The 19,541-nt window shown below is 45.1% G+C and overlaps 3 long non-coding RNA genes across 3 annotated transcripts in view; 2 read left to right on the forward strand and 1 right to left on the reverse strand.

Moving 5' to 3' along the window:
• The first annotated feature begins 736 nt into the window (after positions 1 to 736).
• Positions 737 to 19,541, forward strand: part of LOC309841171 — a 67,678-nt gene continuing 48,873 nt past the window's right edge. Inside the window, exon 1 of the long non-coding RNA XR_014299001.1 lies at positions 737 to 1,063. This is a non-coding gene — a long non-coding RNA (uncharacterized lncRNA). The remainder of the gene's footprint in view (positions 1,064 to 19,541) is intronic.
• LOC309841172 lies at positions 9,421 to 13,046 on the reverse strand. The gene is made up of 3 exons (XR_014299002.1): positions 12,776 to 13,046; positions 10,319 to 10,404; positions 9,421 to 9,794 (listed from the first exon to the last, which is right to left on the reverse strand). It is a non-coding gene; the product is annotated as an uncharacterized lncRNA (long non-coding RNA).
• Positions 13,142 to 14,218, forward strand: LOC309841169. Its single transcript, XR_014298999.1, has 2 exons — positions 13,142 to 13,393; positions 13,589 to 14,218. It is a non-coding gene; the product is annotated as an uncharacterized lncRNA (long non-coding RNA).

Below are 19,541 nucleotides of genomic sequence, written 5' to 3' on the forward strand. Positions count from 1 at the left end.
TTCTTCACCAGGCTCCAACTGAATTAATTTGATACTATTTTTGAAAGTCAGTGTTTCTAAGGGAGACCTAATGACGCACTGACGTCAATGCAGGTCAATAGCACACACTGCTGGAACTGGGCGTGCTACACCGAGCCAGAGCTGGAGCCTTTTCAAACAGCCCCAACTCTGCAAATATCCCAGATTTGCGGCGGGGGTGGGGGCGGGGAGGGGGGAGCCAGGGTTTTATTAGCATTGATACCCCCACCATTCCCCCTCCCTGGACACCTTCATAATTGATGCATGTTTTCCTGATGCAAAAAAAAGAAAGAAGAAAATCCAAACAGATACAATCAGACGCACTGCAGTGCCAAAAAAAAAAAAAAAAAAAATCATACCTGTCAAAGGAACTGTATGTAATCCGTGCACACACACATTTACGTGCAGAATGCAATGCATATTATTAGGGTCTGTCTATAAATAGATCCCGGGAGTGTGTGCATGGGGACTTAGTCCCCAAACCGGGTTTTTGAACGTGGGTGATGAGTTCTTTGCTCTGATCAGTTACTCAGGAGGTGCCTGAATGTGTGGGGGTGGGAACGTGGGAGGGGGGCTGCCTCCTCTCTCTCCTTTCCTCTGGCTCCCCCCCCTCCTTTCTTCTCGTTTTCTCTCTCCCCCTCCCTCCTCGATCACCTCCCCTCTCCTCTCCCTCTATCCCTCTCTCATTTCCTCTTTCTCTTCTTCTCTCTCCTTCAGCCTTCCCCACCCTCTTTCTTTCTCTCCCCCTCCCTCTCTTCTCTCCTTTTCTCCCCCCTCCCTGTCTCCCCCTCCCTCTCTCTTCTCCCTCTCCCTCCAAGTCTGGCACTGAACGCGAACTGTTTTGCTTTGCTCCGGGAAGAGTGCAGACACATAACGTGAAATCCCGAGCTTTTTGCGTGGTGCATTTAAAATGCTTCCTTATTTATATTACCCTCATTCCCTCACCTCGCCCACCCCCTCACCAGTCCTTCCAAATTTCCCTAGAAATCTATGTAAAGCATGCGGAGGGGAAACATTTGCACAAAAAGTGAAGGAGCTCGCCAAGGTAGGTTATACCATGCACTGTCTTGTGTTTGGCTTTTGCAAAGTTTATGATGTCAGTTGGTGGATGTTTGGAGGAGTAGATCTGGGTGACTGGCCATGATTACTGTCTTTTTCACTGAACAATTATATTTGTACAGATTGCCTAGACTTCTTAAGCAGGCTTTCCGTGGTTGTGTGTGTATGTGTGCTTTTTGCAAGAGGCATGCCAGTTGGAAGAGAATCCTGTGGTGGTAAACTGGGTAGAGGATGCTGCCTCGCCTCCCCCGACCCTAATGTTTTGGGGGGGGGGCGGTGGTGGAGGGCGCTTTTGTAGTGGGCAAATGCTTCTTCCACTTTGCCCTATTTGGGGTTGATTCTCATTCACGAAGTGTCTTCGTCCTTGTAATCATTTTGCACATGAAAATTTAGTTGGAAAAAGGCTTCATGAAGTCAGAGCAAAGTGAGGGAGCGTGGAGAGATAAAGAGTCAGGGCATGGTGGTGGTGATGGTGGTGGGAGCATTTCTTGCATAGAGAATTTAATTTCTCACGACTTGGAGAAAATGCTCTTTAGTGGGTGCAATCAAAATAATTAAAAAAAAAACTATTAGTGGGTAAAATGAAATTAAAAAAAAAAACTACATTTCCATTGCAAGAGGAAAAACTGTTACAGCTCACAACCACCTGTAGAGGGAAATCTTTATGCATGATTTCTTGGGGCCGGTTGTATAGAAGAAAACTGCCTGAAAAGGCGCCTGGCAAACTTTGCAGCATGAAGACAAGAGAGGCTGAACTCAGCAGGGTGGAGGGTTCCTGGCGGGGGCGGCAGAGGAGGGAAAGGCTGGCACCCAGCCAGGGTCTCTCCAGCCTGGGAAGCTGCAGAGTTGGCCTCTTTGCTCTGGGAGCCTGGTGTGGAGATGGGTCCAGCTTGAAGAGGAAAAGCTAGGGGGCGAGGGCGTGCAGGGTGTATGTGTGCGGGGGTGTGTTCTGGGAGGTCAGGGGCTGTGCGGCGCCTGGTGCCGTGTGGAGATGGGAGGTCAGGGGCTGTGCGGCGCCTGGTGCCGTGTGGAGATGGGAGGTCAGAGGCCAGGTTTTCCAGCAGGGCCCTGGTTTCCCTGCTGCCCCGCAAAGCAAGGTGGTTATCAACAAGTGTTTCTTCTGAGAAGATTAGTTTTGACAGAGACTTCAAGGGCTTCTCTAATCTGGGTAAATCCACCGGAGCTTTATTGTGTGTGGCAAAGAGAGTCATTCTTTGTTAGGAAGGAGCTGGGGGAAGAGCGGTGGAGCGACAGAGAGGGGGGACTTTTGAACATCGGCCATTTGACCTTGGGGGCCAGAGTTCAAATCCTCCAGAGAGTAGAAAAGCCTGAAGAGAAAGTGACCCCCTCTCCGGCCCCTCCTTCCATACTGAGCTTTATCTTTAATGGGAAAAATTCCATGCCTGGCGTTGGCCAAACCTCGTCAATGGGAATTCCATGTGTCTGAGAGCAGGATTTTTTTTTTTTTTTTTAATCTAGGGAAGCAAGCAGCACTCTCAGCGGTAGTACTGTATTTTTTTTTTTTTCCCCTGCAAATGATCTTCTAGGAAAGCTGAATCACCTCCACTCTGAAAAGCAGCCACTTCTGGGAGGTGGAGTTCAAGTCTCTGGAGGGGGGAATACCCCCCCCACACACACACAGAGCCTTTAAATATAGATGTGGGGGCACCGTTTGAATGTGAAGTTAAAATGCACGTAGAGATATGGGGAAGGTGACAGGCAATGGTTTTTTGGAGTAGGCTGGGCTGGTAGTAGTGAAGGCCACTGTGTTGAGGATGGAATTGGCAAGCGGTGATTTAGTAGCTTTTTGATCCTGGGGGGTGGGAGGGGGCTGGGTCCCCAAATTAACAGGAGGAGTGAATCTCTTTCAGCAGGGGGTGGGGGGGAGAGATTTAGGGAGGGTGCTTGGAAGTTAAATCTGCAACGCTCATGGTCACAGCAAGGCGCACTTCCAAAGCTAGAATAACCCAAAGGCGTCGAGTCCAGACATAGAAACAGGATCAGAGTGACACAGACTGGACTGAGCCAGCTCTTAGGGTGAAGTGTTGTCCAGCTAGAGAAAGTGGAGCGGATGGCAGTGCCATCTTTAGGGACCTGCCAGTGTGGAGTAAAACCAGGCCAACGTGCCTGACATCCACTGTCCGCGTCACTGGAAGTCCTAGTTCAGGGACCTGCCCACCCCAACCTCCCTCCCCATTTTTTATCCAGGGATGGAGGAGGAATAGTCTTTCACAGCCTTGAAGGCAAGTAGGGTCACTTTCGTCGCTCCTTCTTAGAGGGAAATTATTTCTGTTCTTTACCTAAATCAGCAAGTGTCTGTCCCCTTTTGATATAAAGTTGGAAAGGAGAGTGGTTACAAGAAAAAATCTGGTCCTGGAAATATAGCTATTTCCCCCGGATTTATCGGTATCACCCTCTACTCTGCTGTGGTGTCCACCATTTTGGCCCTAGCCTTAAAAGTGTTTCATGTCTGTCAGCCGGTCCCCAAAGATCCACGTAAAGACCACCCGTCTCAAGTTCTCCCAGGTGCCCAAGCACACATCCCGTACAGATACACATGCGCCGTGTACCTCACAAGTGTGCCAAGACCACAGGCCCGTGCACAAGTATGTGTGTGTGTGTGTGTGCAGGGTCCTCTCCACACGTGAGCTCATGGGCGACACACACAGGAGTGGACCTTCTTCATCTTCTGTCACATCTGGTTCAGGGGTGGATCTGACGTCCCTGAGTGTATGTGGTGAACCTGAATTTGCCTTGGGTTTCCTCATACTCATTCAGGAGTGTTAGTTCCCCCTTCACTCGACGTTGGAGAACCTTACCACAAGCAGCTGTCTACCCACTCATGAGAAGAATGGAGTCCAACTTTTCCCTCACCACTTTGGATGAGCCCTGGTGCTTCACTGCTGTTTTCTTAAAAATAAGGGCAGGAGCAGGGCCAACCACATAATTTGTGGGGTCCCGTATAGAATGACAATGTAGGGCTCCTTGTTCAAAAAGCAGGAAAAACGTGCTATTAGAGGAACTGACACATAAAACTTTTTTCTTTGTTTTTCTCAATTTGTCGTGTTGTTTCCTATTTGCTGTTGAATTGCTAAATAAAAATTAAAATTTTAATTAGCATGAATTTTACCATCCATCTTTATATTGTTCCGTGCTATAGGAGAGCATTTTATTTGCAGAGTCACCAAAATTACACAATTCATATTTCCTCGGTCATACATGCATAAGTATTCTCTTCTTACCTGAATGATGGAAACCTCAAACAAAATGTATCCAACTGATTTTATTTCACTTTTTAAAACCAAACATTCTACCAGCTCTCTCTGACGTCAGCTCTCTGATAAGGAAGGAATGAAAGGAAAAAGAACTATGAGCTTTCCTATCCTTCCTTTTCCTCCTGTGTCATCATTTTCGGCATAGATGGTTGGTAAATACAGGGAAGGAAAGAGGATAAGAAACTCTATGGTAGGGTTCCTTGTTCATTAGTGTCTCAAAGAACTCCATTGCCACCTTTTTGCCTTTGAGCAAGTTCTGGTTCAAACAGCACTACCTCTCAGTACTGTCAGTGCCTCCACTTACTCACAGATTTGCCTTTCACTTGCATTGAGTCTCACTGAGCTCCACTGGAATTCTGTACTCTTGAGGGACTGTCAACACTATGGGGCAGCAAGAGATGGTGAGCGTGTCCATGGCACATATTTTCTCTATTCACACATTCTCCACTGTCCCATAGACTTTGTTTACAAAACACAAGTTAGAAGGCAAAATTATTACAAATTTCAAGACAAGGGTATTAAGAGTATTAGAGTATTAAGTATTAGAGTATTAAGCCAAGCACGAAGCCCTGCTCAGCACAGGGCCATATATGACTATACAAGTTTGCCCACCCAAGAAGCCTAGTCAGGAGGAGGTGAGAAGTAATCCAGATCCTAGACTGAGAACACGGTTGCTCATGCTCATCAAGCTAATAATACTATCTGCAGAAAAAAAAAAAATCTTCAGCAACCTCCATTTTTGATCAATGGGGGTATTCTTCTCCTCTAACCAAATCTCACTCTGTGAAAAATCCACAAGTTCATGGTGATCCTGTCACAGCTTTGAAGAGAGGAGTCATCTGCTGATCCTTCTGGGTCTGCTGAAGCCTTGAGTTAGAGACCAGGCCTGGAAATGAAGTACTATTCCAATCCTTACTCAACACTTCTGAGCTTGGCCCTATCCAATAGACCCTTTGCCTGATAAGTACTTTGATTTCAACATCTACAAATGAATAAAATAAAACTTGTTTCATGAATAATTGTGCTAGATATTTAATGGCAGGTTCTCAGAAAAGACTTTGGCAGTAGGTTCAACTGATGTTGATACAGAAGAAGTAGAGCTTACGGCTCAAAGAGTCCAGAGGAAGATAGTTCTCTATTATTCTGATGGACCCCAGTGCAAAGGGAATTTTCCCTTCCTTCATCAACCACCTCCTTCCCCTTTAAGGAGCAAAGTTAGCAGGCACCTCAGAAATGTAAGGTGGACTAGAGTGGAAATCAGATGACATGAAAAATGCATCCAAACTAGAGAACAGAGACACTATTGACCCTCCATCATTGGTTGAGGGATTTTGAGAATTGTGTTTTCAGCCTTAATCTAGCTTTTCTTTCCTGCCTGGTCCTTTAGGTGATAGAACACCCTTTCGTGAAACATGGGAGTTTAGAATAAGCTACTAAGAGTACCTAGAGAAAAGAAAGGAATTACTCTTATTCTTTTATGTAACCTTTGTTAGACTTGGGAGGCTGCTGCAGCAGCAGCTCACTTAGTGGACTGGAAGACCAGTCGATGAGTAATTATTTACTGTTTGTGAAAGAGGCTAGCACAGTGCTTGACCCATTGTGGGTGTTTAATAAATGCTAGCTGACTCTGAGCATGTCTTGTTATTGTGGAATATGTGGTATAGGCTATAGTTGAAAGAGTCATGGATTTGGCTTCAAATGACATAGATTCAAGCAACCAAGGTAATATAGGATCTTGGACAAATTATTTAGGTTCTTTGTGACCAGCTGACCTCACCTAAACAATGGGAATATTCACATTATAAGACCTACCCGATTGAGAATAAAATGAGAAATTAGATGGCTTATCCAAAAGCACTCTAGCATATTCTGCATATGTGATATTTTTGTTGCACCTATATGTGTGCACGTAGGCACATGTTAAAAATTTTTAAATCATGCTTACCTCTCTTTCCCATCCCAATTAGCAATAGGAGTAAACATAAGTCTCTGATAGGATGGACTCTCACAGGTTTCCTGAATACATTATCATGGCAGATAATTCAGTGTTTGCATCCAAATCTGGGTTCTTGTATTTGGTTGGTTATGTGAGTTACAACAAGTTATTTAAACTCTCCACGCCTTGCTTTCTTGACAGTTAAAATTAGAATATAATAGTACCTACCTCAGAAAGAAATATAACAGTACCTACCTAGAAAATAACAGTACCTTCCTCAGAGATGTATGATGATGATTCGTTGAGTTATTTGCAAAGGGCTTGGTATGGTGCCTGGAACATACTATGTATTTGATATATTATCATTATATTTTTACTGTTATTTTTATTATCAGACCTCTGAAGCCAAGGAAACATCAGAAAAGTGGTGGGACAATCTTCTTATGGCATGTTGTGGGGTGGTATTTCCACCATGTGTCTTTGGTTCCTGGGTAGATTCTTCCTTCTCTGAAGATAGCTGGGCTGTTCTTAGACCTTCCTACATATGCTGGGACTCCTCTCAGGAGACGCTGCGTAAAATATATCTTCCTGTAACCTACCCTTTGGTAGCCAAAGGAACTGTTCTCCACTGACCCTGCTAAGCCAGGGAGAGACCTGGGAAACTTTCCTGGACCTTTCATCTCAGCTCAGAGACCATAAATTCTTTTCTCCCACTAGCCCTGAGTCCTGAAAGAGGAGGCATCCAGGTAAGGGGAGAGGGACTCAGTCTGTCCAGGTCTGGACCTCAAGAGAATGGATGTGAGAAGATCATCTGTGTTTGACTCACTGGAGCCTAGAGGCAAGACTCTAGTTCCCTCCTATCCACTGGGGCAAATTTCTAAGTCCTCCTTGGACACTGTGAGAGTCCCTCAGGGATTCCATGAAGGCAAGTATGACTATCTATCTACTCTTCATCCAGATCTTGAGTTTCAATGACTTCATTCCTAGTGGAGGACAGAAGAAAATAATCCCTTATCCGGTCCTCCTGACCTTGTGAAAAATTGGGAACTCAACAAAAATTTATGGAGGGTCCCCTAGATAGGAGGTCATATACTTAGCTCTGAGGACAGGTAATTAAGACATGCATCCTACTTGCCATCATGGCACTCATAGTCTAGAAGGTGAAAAAGGCCTTTAGCAACTTCCATTCTTCCTTTGGTAAGACCCTTACCAACCCTAGGTTCTTAGGAACTTATGAAGCTTTTGCTTGACCAATAATCCACTACAGGCTTCCTTTCTTTGTTCCAAACTTATCTTTCCTGTGTTCTATTCTGTCAGGAATCCTTTGATCCGTGAGTTTATATGAGCATGTTAACTCGTGTGGATCTATCATTTGAAAAAGAAGTTACATCCATTAAAGTCCAGATTTTTCGTTCTAGGGACTTGGTAATATTTGGGGAGGAAGCCAGGCTTTTGTGGCAGTTCATCCTATCCAAAGCTCATGAGATGATTATGTTAGGTCTTATGGATCTCAGAATAGGACTTACCCGAACCAGTACATCTTGGGTATTAAAGAACCGCTGAGCCTGGGAAGATCTGCTTTCCAAGGAGTGGCCTCAACCTAGCTTCAGTCTGGGGCAGGAGTTAGGATCTCAATTCACTACAAGGGTTATTTACTCTACTTACTTTCCTATATTGAATTTACACAGATTTGGAAAACAAATCATTTGGGGAGATGATTTTTTTTTTAAGGAAGAGTAAAATAGCCACTATCCCTCCATGAAAACACCTTTGTTAGTCATCTCCACCAAGGCAAGAGGATTTCTCCCACTCTATATTAACCTGCTATTTATAAACTCTCACATTTTTAAAAGCATTACAACCTATACTGTGTTCAAGGAATCTGGTGAGCTGAATATTTGGGAACAGAAATCAATGAGCTTATTCCCTTGGCCTGTGACCTGGAGCAAGTTAACTTTCCCTCAAGGTTTTATTTCCCCTACACAGATTAAAGGAACACCTTCCTTCCCACTCCCCACCTCCCCACCAGAAGGTAGGGGCTTCGGTACTAGTAGCACTAGTAGCCTGCCTCATCAGCAACCGCTATATTCTCTTATCTGTCCCCAAGTCTTCAGAGACCCTATGATTAGATAAACTGACTGAACCAGGTGTCCACTGGGTTCTAGCCCTGGGTCTGCTGTCCTAACCTAGTGAACTTTGGTGATTCACTTGGCCTCTCTTTACCTTATCTCTAAAACAAAGGTCAGAGTCTACCACACCTATAATTTATGTAATATCATGTGTTGCTCAGAGCAAGTTGAATAATTCCTGTCCTTAAGAGGAGCTCTTAAGGTGTTTGGAAGAATGAGCATGTAGGAGTTGAAGGTTCTGTAACTGTTATCAGTCTTCTTTTCTGGTCATGGGATGGAGGGCTCAGTGGTTGCTCAGACCTTAGACAACAGGTTTTTCTGGGCCCGTTAGTCCCCATGATGTCTGGCATTGCAGAGACCATCACGGCAAACACAACACAAGACTGACTATGGATTCTTTTTCAGCTGGGACCTATACACGCCCAGCCTCTATCAGCACTTTGGAGATCTTTCCATAAAGAGGAGAGACTCTCACATGGGGCTCAGAGCACAAGCCGGGGAGCCTGGATGATAATCCTGCCTACTTAAGTAGTTCAGAGACCTCAGACAAGTTCAGTAACCTCTCTGTTTCCTCATCTGAAGATGGGAATAATAATAGTACCCACCTCCTTTGGTTACAATGAGTAAATGAATACATGCAAAGTGCTTAGGACATTGCCTAGTATATAAAAAGTGGTCAGTTGGATGCTTTTGTTATTAGTGTTTCCTCCATTCATCAGGCGTCTCTGTCTCTAATACCCACCCCCCTTTCAGGTCCCCCTTGGGGACCTTCTATGCACTTGAAGATTTCAAGGAAAACATAAATACTCTATAACTAGTTTGGCCCTGAAGGGCTCAAAGCAGGATGGACATGAGGCAGGTTGCAGCATGATAAAGGCCAGTTCCTGCTGAGGACTTGGTGCATCCATATCAGGGCCTGGAAGTTAACCTGATCATAAATCTCTAATCATAATGAGCCCTGCATGTGCATGAGTCTGAGATCTAATCAAAACATTAGTAACTCTCCTGAGTTACAATCTAGACCAAAGTTGTGTTTTGATTTGCAACTTTACATATCATGTTAAACCAATCAGAACCTATAACCTATATATCCGCTAATACTGGTGGTCCACAGCAGCAAGTTATTCCATGAGTCAAAACACTTGGTATCAGCCCTAGAGATGAGGAACCAAAAGGATAAGACAAGACTGGGCCTGAGTCCTCTCTTCTCCCTGTGGCCAGTGGTTCTCAGGCTCTTCAAGGCAGTAGCTCCTTCATGTTTTTCTCCTCCTTGTCATCAGAGGCCTGCGTTCTCACTGGTTAGCTTCCTTCTGTTGACTTGAAGAGGAGGATGAGTAGTAGCAGCCAAGCTCATGGGGTAATTGAAGTCTTTGTTACCTATGGGTATGAGGAGTACCTCCTGTGATGTTTGCTCTGCAGCCTGCACTTTCCCTACTAGGTCCCAGCCCCTATGTCAAAGGAGCCAACATTGACCCTTAAGCAGAGGTGGATAAATAGAGCTGCCAAAGTTACAGATCCAGACAGATGACATCATGGTTTGAGAGTTGCTGATAGAGTCCATAGCTTACCCTTCTTCCCCAGATTATTCTTTATTTTTTTTTTATATTTTATTTATTTATTTGACACACAGAGAGAGAGATCACAGGTAGGCAGAGAGGCAGGCAGAGAGAGAAGGGGAAGCAGGCTCCCTGCTGAGCAGAGAGCCCGATGCGGGGCTCAATCCCAGGACCCTGGGATAGTGACCTGAGCCGAAGGCAGAGGCTTAACCCACTGAGCCACACAGGTGCCCCCTCCCAGATTATTCTTAATGGCAGTTCTCAAAGAGTCTTTTCTTTACAGGCATGAGCCCTAGAGGTTTCTATCCTTGAACTAAATCCCCAGATATCAGCCATTCCATTCACCTCAAATTATAAAAGTCCAGTGCATTTGCCAAAGATGTAATGAGTCCATTTTGCTCTCCATGGTTTGGACCAGGGTCACACTCGCCCTGTGTAAATGAAACAATGGGATGAGGAGGAGCAACAGATATTTCCATTGGTCCTGGTTAAAACTTAAGGTATGCTCTGGCTCTCCTTACTCGTGGAAAGTTCTAGTACTGAAGGGAACTCCACTATTGTCTATTCTGGAAAACCTGGCTAGGGCTCAAAGAGAGGCTGCTCTGTTTCTCAGACTAGCTGTTACACTTAATCACTGTTTGACTTATGGCAGGTTGACTTATGGCTACTTATGGTAGCCCCTCTAAGTCCCGGCTTTTCAACTTTAAAATGGTAACCGTAGTAGGAACTGTTTCACTCAGTTGCTGTAAGGATTGAATAGGATGATACATACCTATTAGCACAGTAGTTGAGATCAGTGAATAATTAATAAATATTGGTCATTTTTAGTCTTGGTATTGTGCAACAGAAGGAGGGAGAGGAGCCCCATATATTTTCCATCTTCCTATATGTCAAGTCTTTGCCTTATTCTGGGTGCTTCCTAAGCTATGTATCATCCTGTAAGTAGGTAAGGCACTAAGCCTCTTGGGTACCCTAAAAGAAATGAGGCCACTGCTAATCAAAATTGGGCTGTGAGCAAATGTTAATTGTAAGAAAGACTAGAAATATCTCCTATTATCTCTTGGGGCTCCTACTATTATATTGATTAACTGTGAGCTAGAAAATAAGTGTGAGGAAGAAAGCTCTGTGCCCTGATAGTGGGCTACCTGGTTGACCTCAGGAATCTGAGCAGAGAAGGAACTGGAAAAGCTCAGCTCAGACCCTCAGTAGAATCCACCCCACTACATTTTGGTAGCCATCTTAGGTATTTTATCTGAAAGACATGCCGTGTCCATCATTCAGTTCCTCATATACTTGTGTTTAAAGACTCCTAACAGCAGATAGGACAATTTCCTTCACTCTGCTGTGAACGGTGGCCAGGCTTCATGACTGCCTTATAACAAATTTAAAATAAAGGTCCTTCAGTGACTATGAATCTAGATAACTGTGGAGAGAGGGTGACTGGAAAACTAGACCACATTCAAGATTCTAAGGGCGAGAGACGTGTTTGCCTCAAAGTCTCAGCCCCAGATCTCCTTGGATCAGCCCCAACAGGAACTGTCCTTTCTATTCCAAGTGACACCTGGAGTTTAAGAGTTGAACCAGGCCATGGGACACAACATGTCTCTGACGTTCAAGAACTCCTGGATTCTCTGAAAGCAGGATTGGTCTAGGTCTTTTGCTCAGCAATCCAGCTTGCTCTCAGTAAAAAGGTCTCTGGTAGAGAAAAAGGCTGTGGCCTCTGGGCAGAGATTTGTTTCATGGGGAAATGAAGCAAATATAGGCTAGAGAAGAGCAGTTTTACCTGGGAGCTCCCTCTACTGGCTCTTTGGTAGAAATTCCTAAGCAGTCATTCTGCCCTGCCCTGTGGGTATCAATTTGAGGCATCTGAGCTTCTCAGGGCCTTGAACCAAGAAGAAAATAAGGTAGCCAAGGAAGATGAAACTCCACAGGTTGGCCTCTTTTGCCTCCTTGATAATTTCATCTAACATTCATTGGGTGCCAACACAGTGCTAGGCATTTTACTTGTATGATCTCCTTGAATACCACAACTCCATGTGGCAAGGTTTTACAAATAAGACAGCCCAAACCTGGAACATTAAGTAGGTTCCTGGCACAACTAGAGCTGAGCATACTCACTGTTCTTAGGATTCTCCTGAGTGAGAACTCAAGAGAATCAAGAACCAAGAGACAAGTGTGAAATTAGAAGCAGAATTTGTTCTCACCACCTAATATAAATAGGTTACACTTGGCTATGGGATTGTTCCATAAACATTCTAGAGCATTCCATCTTTGCTTTTTAAAAAGTCCAGCCCATGAGACAATGAAGTACGTGACAATGCTTGCCCAGTGTGTGCTTCTACTGTGATGCCCATACTGAAGAACTCAGAGTAACTACCACAGTGACTAGTAAGAATTTCCATTACAGAGGTGAGGCCTTCTTTAATTTGTTGAACATGTTCACACCTACATCTTTAAAAATCAAATCTTGTGAGGTGGGTAGAGCAGGTAGCAGTGGACTCATTTTATAATTTGGAAATTCAAGATACTGAATGACGTGTTCCAGATTCTCGTTAGGAACAAATGGCAGAGCCCAGACCAGATCTCCACGTACAGATTAAGTTCTGACTTTCTGGTTGGCATTGGTTGAAACGGAGGTCCAGATTGGGCTTTTTAACTACAGAAAATACTGTGAAAGCACCTCCTTGATCCTTACGTCTAGATCTTGGCCTGAGTCACTCCTTTCCCTGTTTCAGGCTGGTTCCTAACTGAGCTCCCTTGATAGTGAGTCATTTGGGAATTAGAAATTACACAGCCACTTACCTTTTTTAAGGCTAGTCTCTCACCAACCCCCATTTCAAAGGTATCTAGGTCCCTGTGAGAATCCTAAATATTACTTCAATTCTCTGGTACAGGCAAAGATGTCAACTTTTTCATTTAATACGGAATAATCTCAAAGCATTTCTACATTATTACTTTCTGGGGAATCACGGGATTCCCATTCTCTTTGGGTGGGTACTGGTCTCTAATTTCATTGCTGTGTTTCTAAACCTCCATTAGGGGACATCAGCCACACCGGGTTTACTAAGTTCCTCTACCCCTGCCTCAAGATTTTCTGCCAGCCTCCGCTTCTCCTATAGACTGAGTGATGTCATAATGGATCAGAATGGTCTCTGGTGATAATAACACAACAGAGCCAAGAGTAGGCTTTCTGCAGCACCTTCTGAGCAATGAGACTGTCACTGTCTTAAATGGAGTGGTTGGGTTAAAAATATATGTCTGTGATGTAACTCCCCGGCCCTGAGCTACCACTGGAAGCAGGTCCCTCTGGTTTGACCTGTTAATACCACAAACTCTACTTTGCCAGAAATATGACTACTTGACGAATAAGTTGGTCCTGGCCTGCCAATTTGAAGCGAACTCATATTTGTCCATCTGCTGGTAAGGCTGAGCAACCCTTTATCTAACCGTAGCCTCGAGCATCTGTCCCCCGTGTCCCTGCCACTCCCAGGGAAGCCAAAATGATATCAGTGAAGGAGGGGCGGGGAGAGCATGGAACTGCTTGCTCACAGGGAACTGTGAGTGATGGAATATAGGTTGCTGACACCCTATCCCTTTCATTCTTGCTTGTTGTAGGAGCGCCAACGATCAAGAGGAGACCAGATGAGTTTTCAAAGCAGTCCTCAAACACCCAGGACACACCTCATCCTTTGCCTCGTGCTTTCTGCAATGTTGCTGCTTACAGTCATCTTCCTGTTAACCCTTGCCATAATTACCCCTTCCTGATCACCATTCTTTCACCATTCACAACCCACTCAGCTCTTTCTCCAAGGTGCCCATCTCATAGACAGTGGCTTTGTTCTCTGGCAAGTTCCCTTCTGAGTTATGTCCAGATGGCTAACAGTAGTTGCCCTCTCTCCTACCCCCTGCTTCATGCCCCAAAGCCCAGTATGTCAGGAAAATCACAGCACACCATACCTCTCCCAAAATGAAGTTGCAAGACTCTCTATGAGCGCATTCTCACTCAGTGAAGGTACTCAAGGTATCTGATTGTGATGTAATTAAAACTAGATGGAAAGACCAGAAATCCCTTAATCCCAGTCAGATACAGTGAAAGAGCTTACTCATGACTATTTGGATTGATTGAGAATGTGGAGGTAGGAAAAAAGAGAAAGAGAAAGATTCTCAGGATTGCATTGTCCCTGAATACAGGATGGAATCATCTAGACATTTTTTTTTCTCCAATTAAATTTGCATTTCATTCTACCACATTGTGATGGCTTCACTCTAGACATTTTCGTTTGAGACCCAAGGCTTTTCTTCATGGGTTCTGAACCACAGGTTCCTGGACGGTGAGGTAAGTGACATTTGCCAGCACTGTCTAGGGTGATTTGTAGTGATCTCCAAAACCCAGGGCTCCGCCCTGTTAGGCAGTAAGATTTGTCTGCTCTGGGTTCCTTCTGACCCAAATGCCCTTCAGGGATCCCCAGCCAAGCCACAGACGTTAGGCCAACCTCACAATGTTAATCTCATTCATAAAACAGACCCCAGGATTACCCAAATCAGAATTTGTTGAGGTCATGGTGCTCTCCTTCTCAAAGACAATCACTACAAAAAGTGTGGTCCTTGGAAAACCCACTATACCTGGAATTCATATTCCTCCCCACATCTTATTTCTGCTTTTAGTGGTAAGCTAGAACTAATGGAAGATGCTGGCTTTTCACAGGTGAGCTTCAAGTCTCTCTCCTATGGCAAGATTCAGACCCAATTTGTTATTTTAGTCATAGCCTTGCCCATAAGTACAAAAAACTGGCCAAGCCAGGAGATATGTGAGTCCATTCTTCCATGTGCTCCAGCCTATAGCTATTGGACTACAAATTAAAGACAATGGAGCCCATTTTTTCTTATTTGCCTATCAGATATAGTGACCCAAGAAGCTAGTTTCAAGGCATTTTTAATCATGAAAAGATAAAAAGTTTAGTGAATTCACACTCCCATGAACTCATGATTGAGCTCTTCCTGCCAACCGAATTCAGCTGTGGCAGACTGTGTCTACCAACCACAAAATTAAAGCCAAACTCACAGGCATCTTGAAGCACCCCTCAGGTAGTTCTTTTTTCCCCCGGCAGTCCATGCTTTTCAAGCTCTGATCCTTTTCTATTTAGTCTCTGCTAAACTAAAGCATGCTGGCTTCCTAAGCCCTACCCCACCCTACCCCTTTAGCTTCAGCCCCCTACCATGTGCTTGCTCTGGCTTCCTTGTCTTTGCTTAGATCCTCACCATGAAACCTACTGTAGACATTCCTGGGTGACCCTCTGAGTCCCTATTCAAATGTGCCTTTCATCTGACAAGGCATGGGAAAACCCATCATCTGGTTCTCCGGGGTGTCTAGTAGAGTGGCATAGGGAGGGAGGAGGGTATTTGAAAGAGCTCACTCGCTGATAATGAAGGTGTGCGAAGAAGAGAGACTGTCTTAACTGTTCTGAAGTTGAACACTGCATTTAGTTGAGACTTTTGAATGCTGATGGCAACAAAAAAAAGGGGGTGGTGGAATTCTAGTCAATTTCTTCCAGCGTGCAAGTGGTCCTTAAAAATATCACCCTCAGACCTCCAAATATGCTGGCTTCTAAGAAATATTTCCCAAGACTGAATGTACCTCTTGATCAGGGTAAGTGATGAAAACATGTATTTAACAGGGGAAGGGGACTGTGGAATACCTTGTATTATGCATGCCGTGGCGCATCTCCCCCATGGTGCTAATGCCTTAGCTTCTAAAGTTTTCAGAATCAGGAATATGTGATCAGGGATGCCAGTTTCTAAAAGGGTGAAGGAGGGCTTGGATGATTAGCCAATCCAAATGCAGATCTGCTGCTGTTCTCACCTTAAGACAGCTTTCTTGGAAGACTGGACTGGGGAGTTTCTAACTCCTCCCTAGTGCCATCCAAAGGGAGGCACTAACATGGAGGTATAAACATGGCTGTTGTAGCAGCCTGAATGGACATAAAGTTCACTGCATCTCCACACTGGCTGGGTTTGGACAAAACTCTTGAGGCTGAACCAGCTGGTGCTTTCCTTGGTATAACTGGAGAGGGTGTCTTCTCAAGCAGATGGTCTTTTGGCGGGGGCATTTCTCCTGGCATACGGGCCTCTTGAAGGAATAAAGTAGATTCATTATTCAGGCCACCTCTGAGCAAGTCCCAGATATCTGCAATTCTACATGATGGTACCCAGAACTGGAATATAGAAAACCAGATATTGGAATAGAGGCAACACGATGGAGTGGTATAGGCATGAGTGTTGGAGCCTCACGGATAGGAATTTGATTGGATACCAAGTTTAACCAACTTCAAGCTTTAAGACTTTTGGGCAAGTCACTTAAGCTATCTGGTCTCCACTTCCTTAGGTTTAAAATGGGATAAATAATAACTAATATTTCTGGAGTGATTTCTGTGCTCAACAATCCAGTTGGGTAAGTTAACATTATAATGACACCCATACAGTTGCCTTAAGTACTATTAAGATCGTTGATGTAAAGTGCCCAGCACGATGTCTGCCACAGAGTTGGTGTCAAAAACTATTGGTTTCTTTCTTCACTATCCCATCCCTTATTTTGGCCCAAATAGGTCAGCTCCCTAATGGAGACACCTTTAGGCAAAGAGGAATCTCTTTCCTGGACTTCCGGATACATTCCCTTTAGTTGATTTCTGGGGAGCTGCAGTTTTGTTTTTTTTTTTTCCTTCTCCAAACCTAGTACTTTACCTACTGGCATTTTTCTTGGTGCTTGGAGAGGAGACAAGAGACACAAGCAGGACATTTCTGGGCTTCAGTGACCCTGAAAGAAAGGAGACTCCGTTCTTTTCAAGGGCTTGGTGACAGCAGTCTACACCCAGAGCCCTCTGGGGAGACATTAGGGGATGCAAGTCCTCTTCATGCTTGGGATGCCCAGGAATGGCCTGGCAGTGCAGAAGGTGGTTTTTATCTTGGACTGGTTCCACATCAGTCTATTAACTCCCTAGGTACTGAACTTCAATGCTCAGACAGTAATTGGGCACCATAGCACTTAACCAAGAATGGAGGGACAGCTCAGAAAGCCAAGGACACCAGCTCCAGTCGAGGCATGTACCAAAGGAGCTGACTGCTGTGTGTGGGGGGTGGGGTGGTGGGGGGAATGGAGATAATGGCTACCTAGGACTAACTTCTGTTTCTGCTGAGCTTCCTAGCCACACCCCCACCTGCAATCTAACCAGCCAGCTTCATTGCAGTAGGAAAAACAGGGACACTGCAGAAGGGCGCCCTCTTTCGGCAGGGGGAGAAGCAGAGACGCTGAGTCTACCAGTCCGCTGAAGTTAGATTAGGATAATTTTGGCTGCTACATTGAGCACATTTCTTCTTTTTCCAACTCTACCTCATTTGTAAGAGCTAGATTTCAGGGTTTGCTTAAAGATGTCAGGGGACCCTCAAAGTGACCTCGAATGAACCTGCCTTGATCTCAACATAGACACAATGGCATCTAACCACCATAGAAAGTAGGTCACATTATTTTAAATGGTCTCTTCTTTTTATAGTTTATGTGGTCTGTATTGGAACTATATGGTTTCTGTGAATGTGCTCATATACATGAGTTTATGCTTACACATATACCTAGTCTCATAACTCTAGAAACATATATACTTTGTGCGTTTAGAAACATCCTTAACCTGACATCTTCATGATTCCAAGAAGACTACCTTGAAATGCTGCTGCCACATGATGGGGAAGCTTTCTTGTCCGTCAGGCCACATCTGATGATACCATGTGATAAGCCATCTTCAGTGCAAAAACCAGGGCCACCTGCCTCCCATTGCATACCTCCCCACTGCAGCCCCGTTCTCACATGCATTCATAGAGGCATTCATGGAGCTAAAAATAAGCAACTGCTGATGGGGCTGCCAGAGAGTGTCCTCCATCCTGAGCGGCCGTTTAGTAGGCAAAACTTAAGCCACGGACAGGAATTGAGGGTACAAGATGGGTTTTACCTTAAATTATAATCTCTAAGGCAAGCCAAGAAGCCTAGGAAGGTCTGAAGAGGGAGATGAGAGGGTATGAAGGGTCACACTGTTGAAAGATCGGCTCATGATCACTCCTAGGCCTTGTGCCCCAAATGGTAGCTGTAGCCTCTGAAAAACTGCTTACTGGCATCATTCCATTGTCAGGGAATGTTAAGAATGAGGGTTAATATAGGAAATAAAGACCTGGCTTAATGCCAGTTCTGTGCTTTCCAGTCCCCCCCCCCCCTTTCTGGGCAGAGGGCAGATGAGTTGGGTATAGGATGCTGTGTAGATTTGGAAGGGCAATCCCTGTGTGTGTGATTTTGTTCAGATCTTTCAATTTGCAGGAATTCTTCCCACTTCATCACTCCACCAATCAATAAACCCTTTGTCATACTGAGGTGTGGCATGTCTTCTGCTGAAATCTCAGATTCAGATACAACACCTGAGGCATGTGAGCACACACACACTTTGTCACCCTCATGAAACAAGCTCCATTCAAATTGGTTTAAAAATAGCTCTCATCCACTGGTCTCCTTTCTTAGAAATATTATTTTAAGAAGAAGAAAAATAAAAGATCTCTTGGTCTTTTAGAGGGAGGAAGGGTAAAACCATCACCTAGTCTTAAAAAGTTCTGATAATGTTGCAAGAGACTAAGCATTTGCACTCTTTGTTGAATTTTCTTCTCTCTCACCATTCAACAAAAGTTGTTTATTCGCTAATACCCTGTCCTCAGGATATTTGTAGAAGTGGGTTTCCTTTTTGCCTGGTGAGGAGAGGGAAAAGCTGCAACACTGAGCCCTGTCCCTCCCTCTCGGGTTTCCCCCTCCCCCTAGCAGTGACTCCTTGGATTTGTGAATCAGCTCCCCCCTCCCCCATTCAGGGGAGCCCCTAAACGCTACTGGCCATTTACAAAGGGGTGTGTGTGTGTGTGTGTGTGTGTGTGTGTGTGAAACTGCAAGCTTATTTGTTCCTGTTCTGGGAGTCTGTCTGTAACTCGGATTATTGCTCTTTGGGAAGCTGTAGCTGGCTGATTCCGTGGGAGACCAAGTAGGATGCGTGGGCAGAGGAAACAGAAGAAGGAAAAGGAGGGAGGGAGAAGAGGGGAGCAGGGGAGACAACGGCAGCCGTAGAATCTGTTATTTGCGTCACTGGAGGAGCTGGGGCTATCTGCCCGACAAACACACGGAATTAATCCGAGTCATAGCCATAACTGTCTTTGCTACAGTGACCAGTTGCGAAAGGGCGGGGAAAGGACGCTCGCCGGAGTCTGTACTGAGCCGACTCTGCACTGGGCGGCCGAGGGCTTTTGGGGAGGGGGCTGTCCTGCTGGGCACGCCCTCGGGGCCCCGCACGCCTAGTGCAGACGCGGCCTCAGCCTCCTTTGCAGCTGCCTAGCCCGAGCCTGGGGTGGCGCCTGCCTCAGCGGCCTCGGCTGCTCAGTGGCTGCGCCGAACACAAAGCGCTGTCTCTGAGCAGAAGCCTCTTCTCGGCTGAACCAGACCCACCAAAGAGGAGAATCTGCACGTGACGTCAGTAGCTCCTGACTGACGCAGGCTGGC

This window comes from Mustela nivalis, assembly GCF_964662115.1.
Source record: "Mustela nivalis genome assembly, chromosome: 9".
Classification (NCBI taxonomy): Eukaryota; Metazoa; Chordata; class Mammalia; order Carnivora; family Mustelidae; genus Mustela; species Mustela nivalis.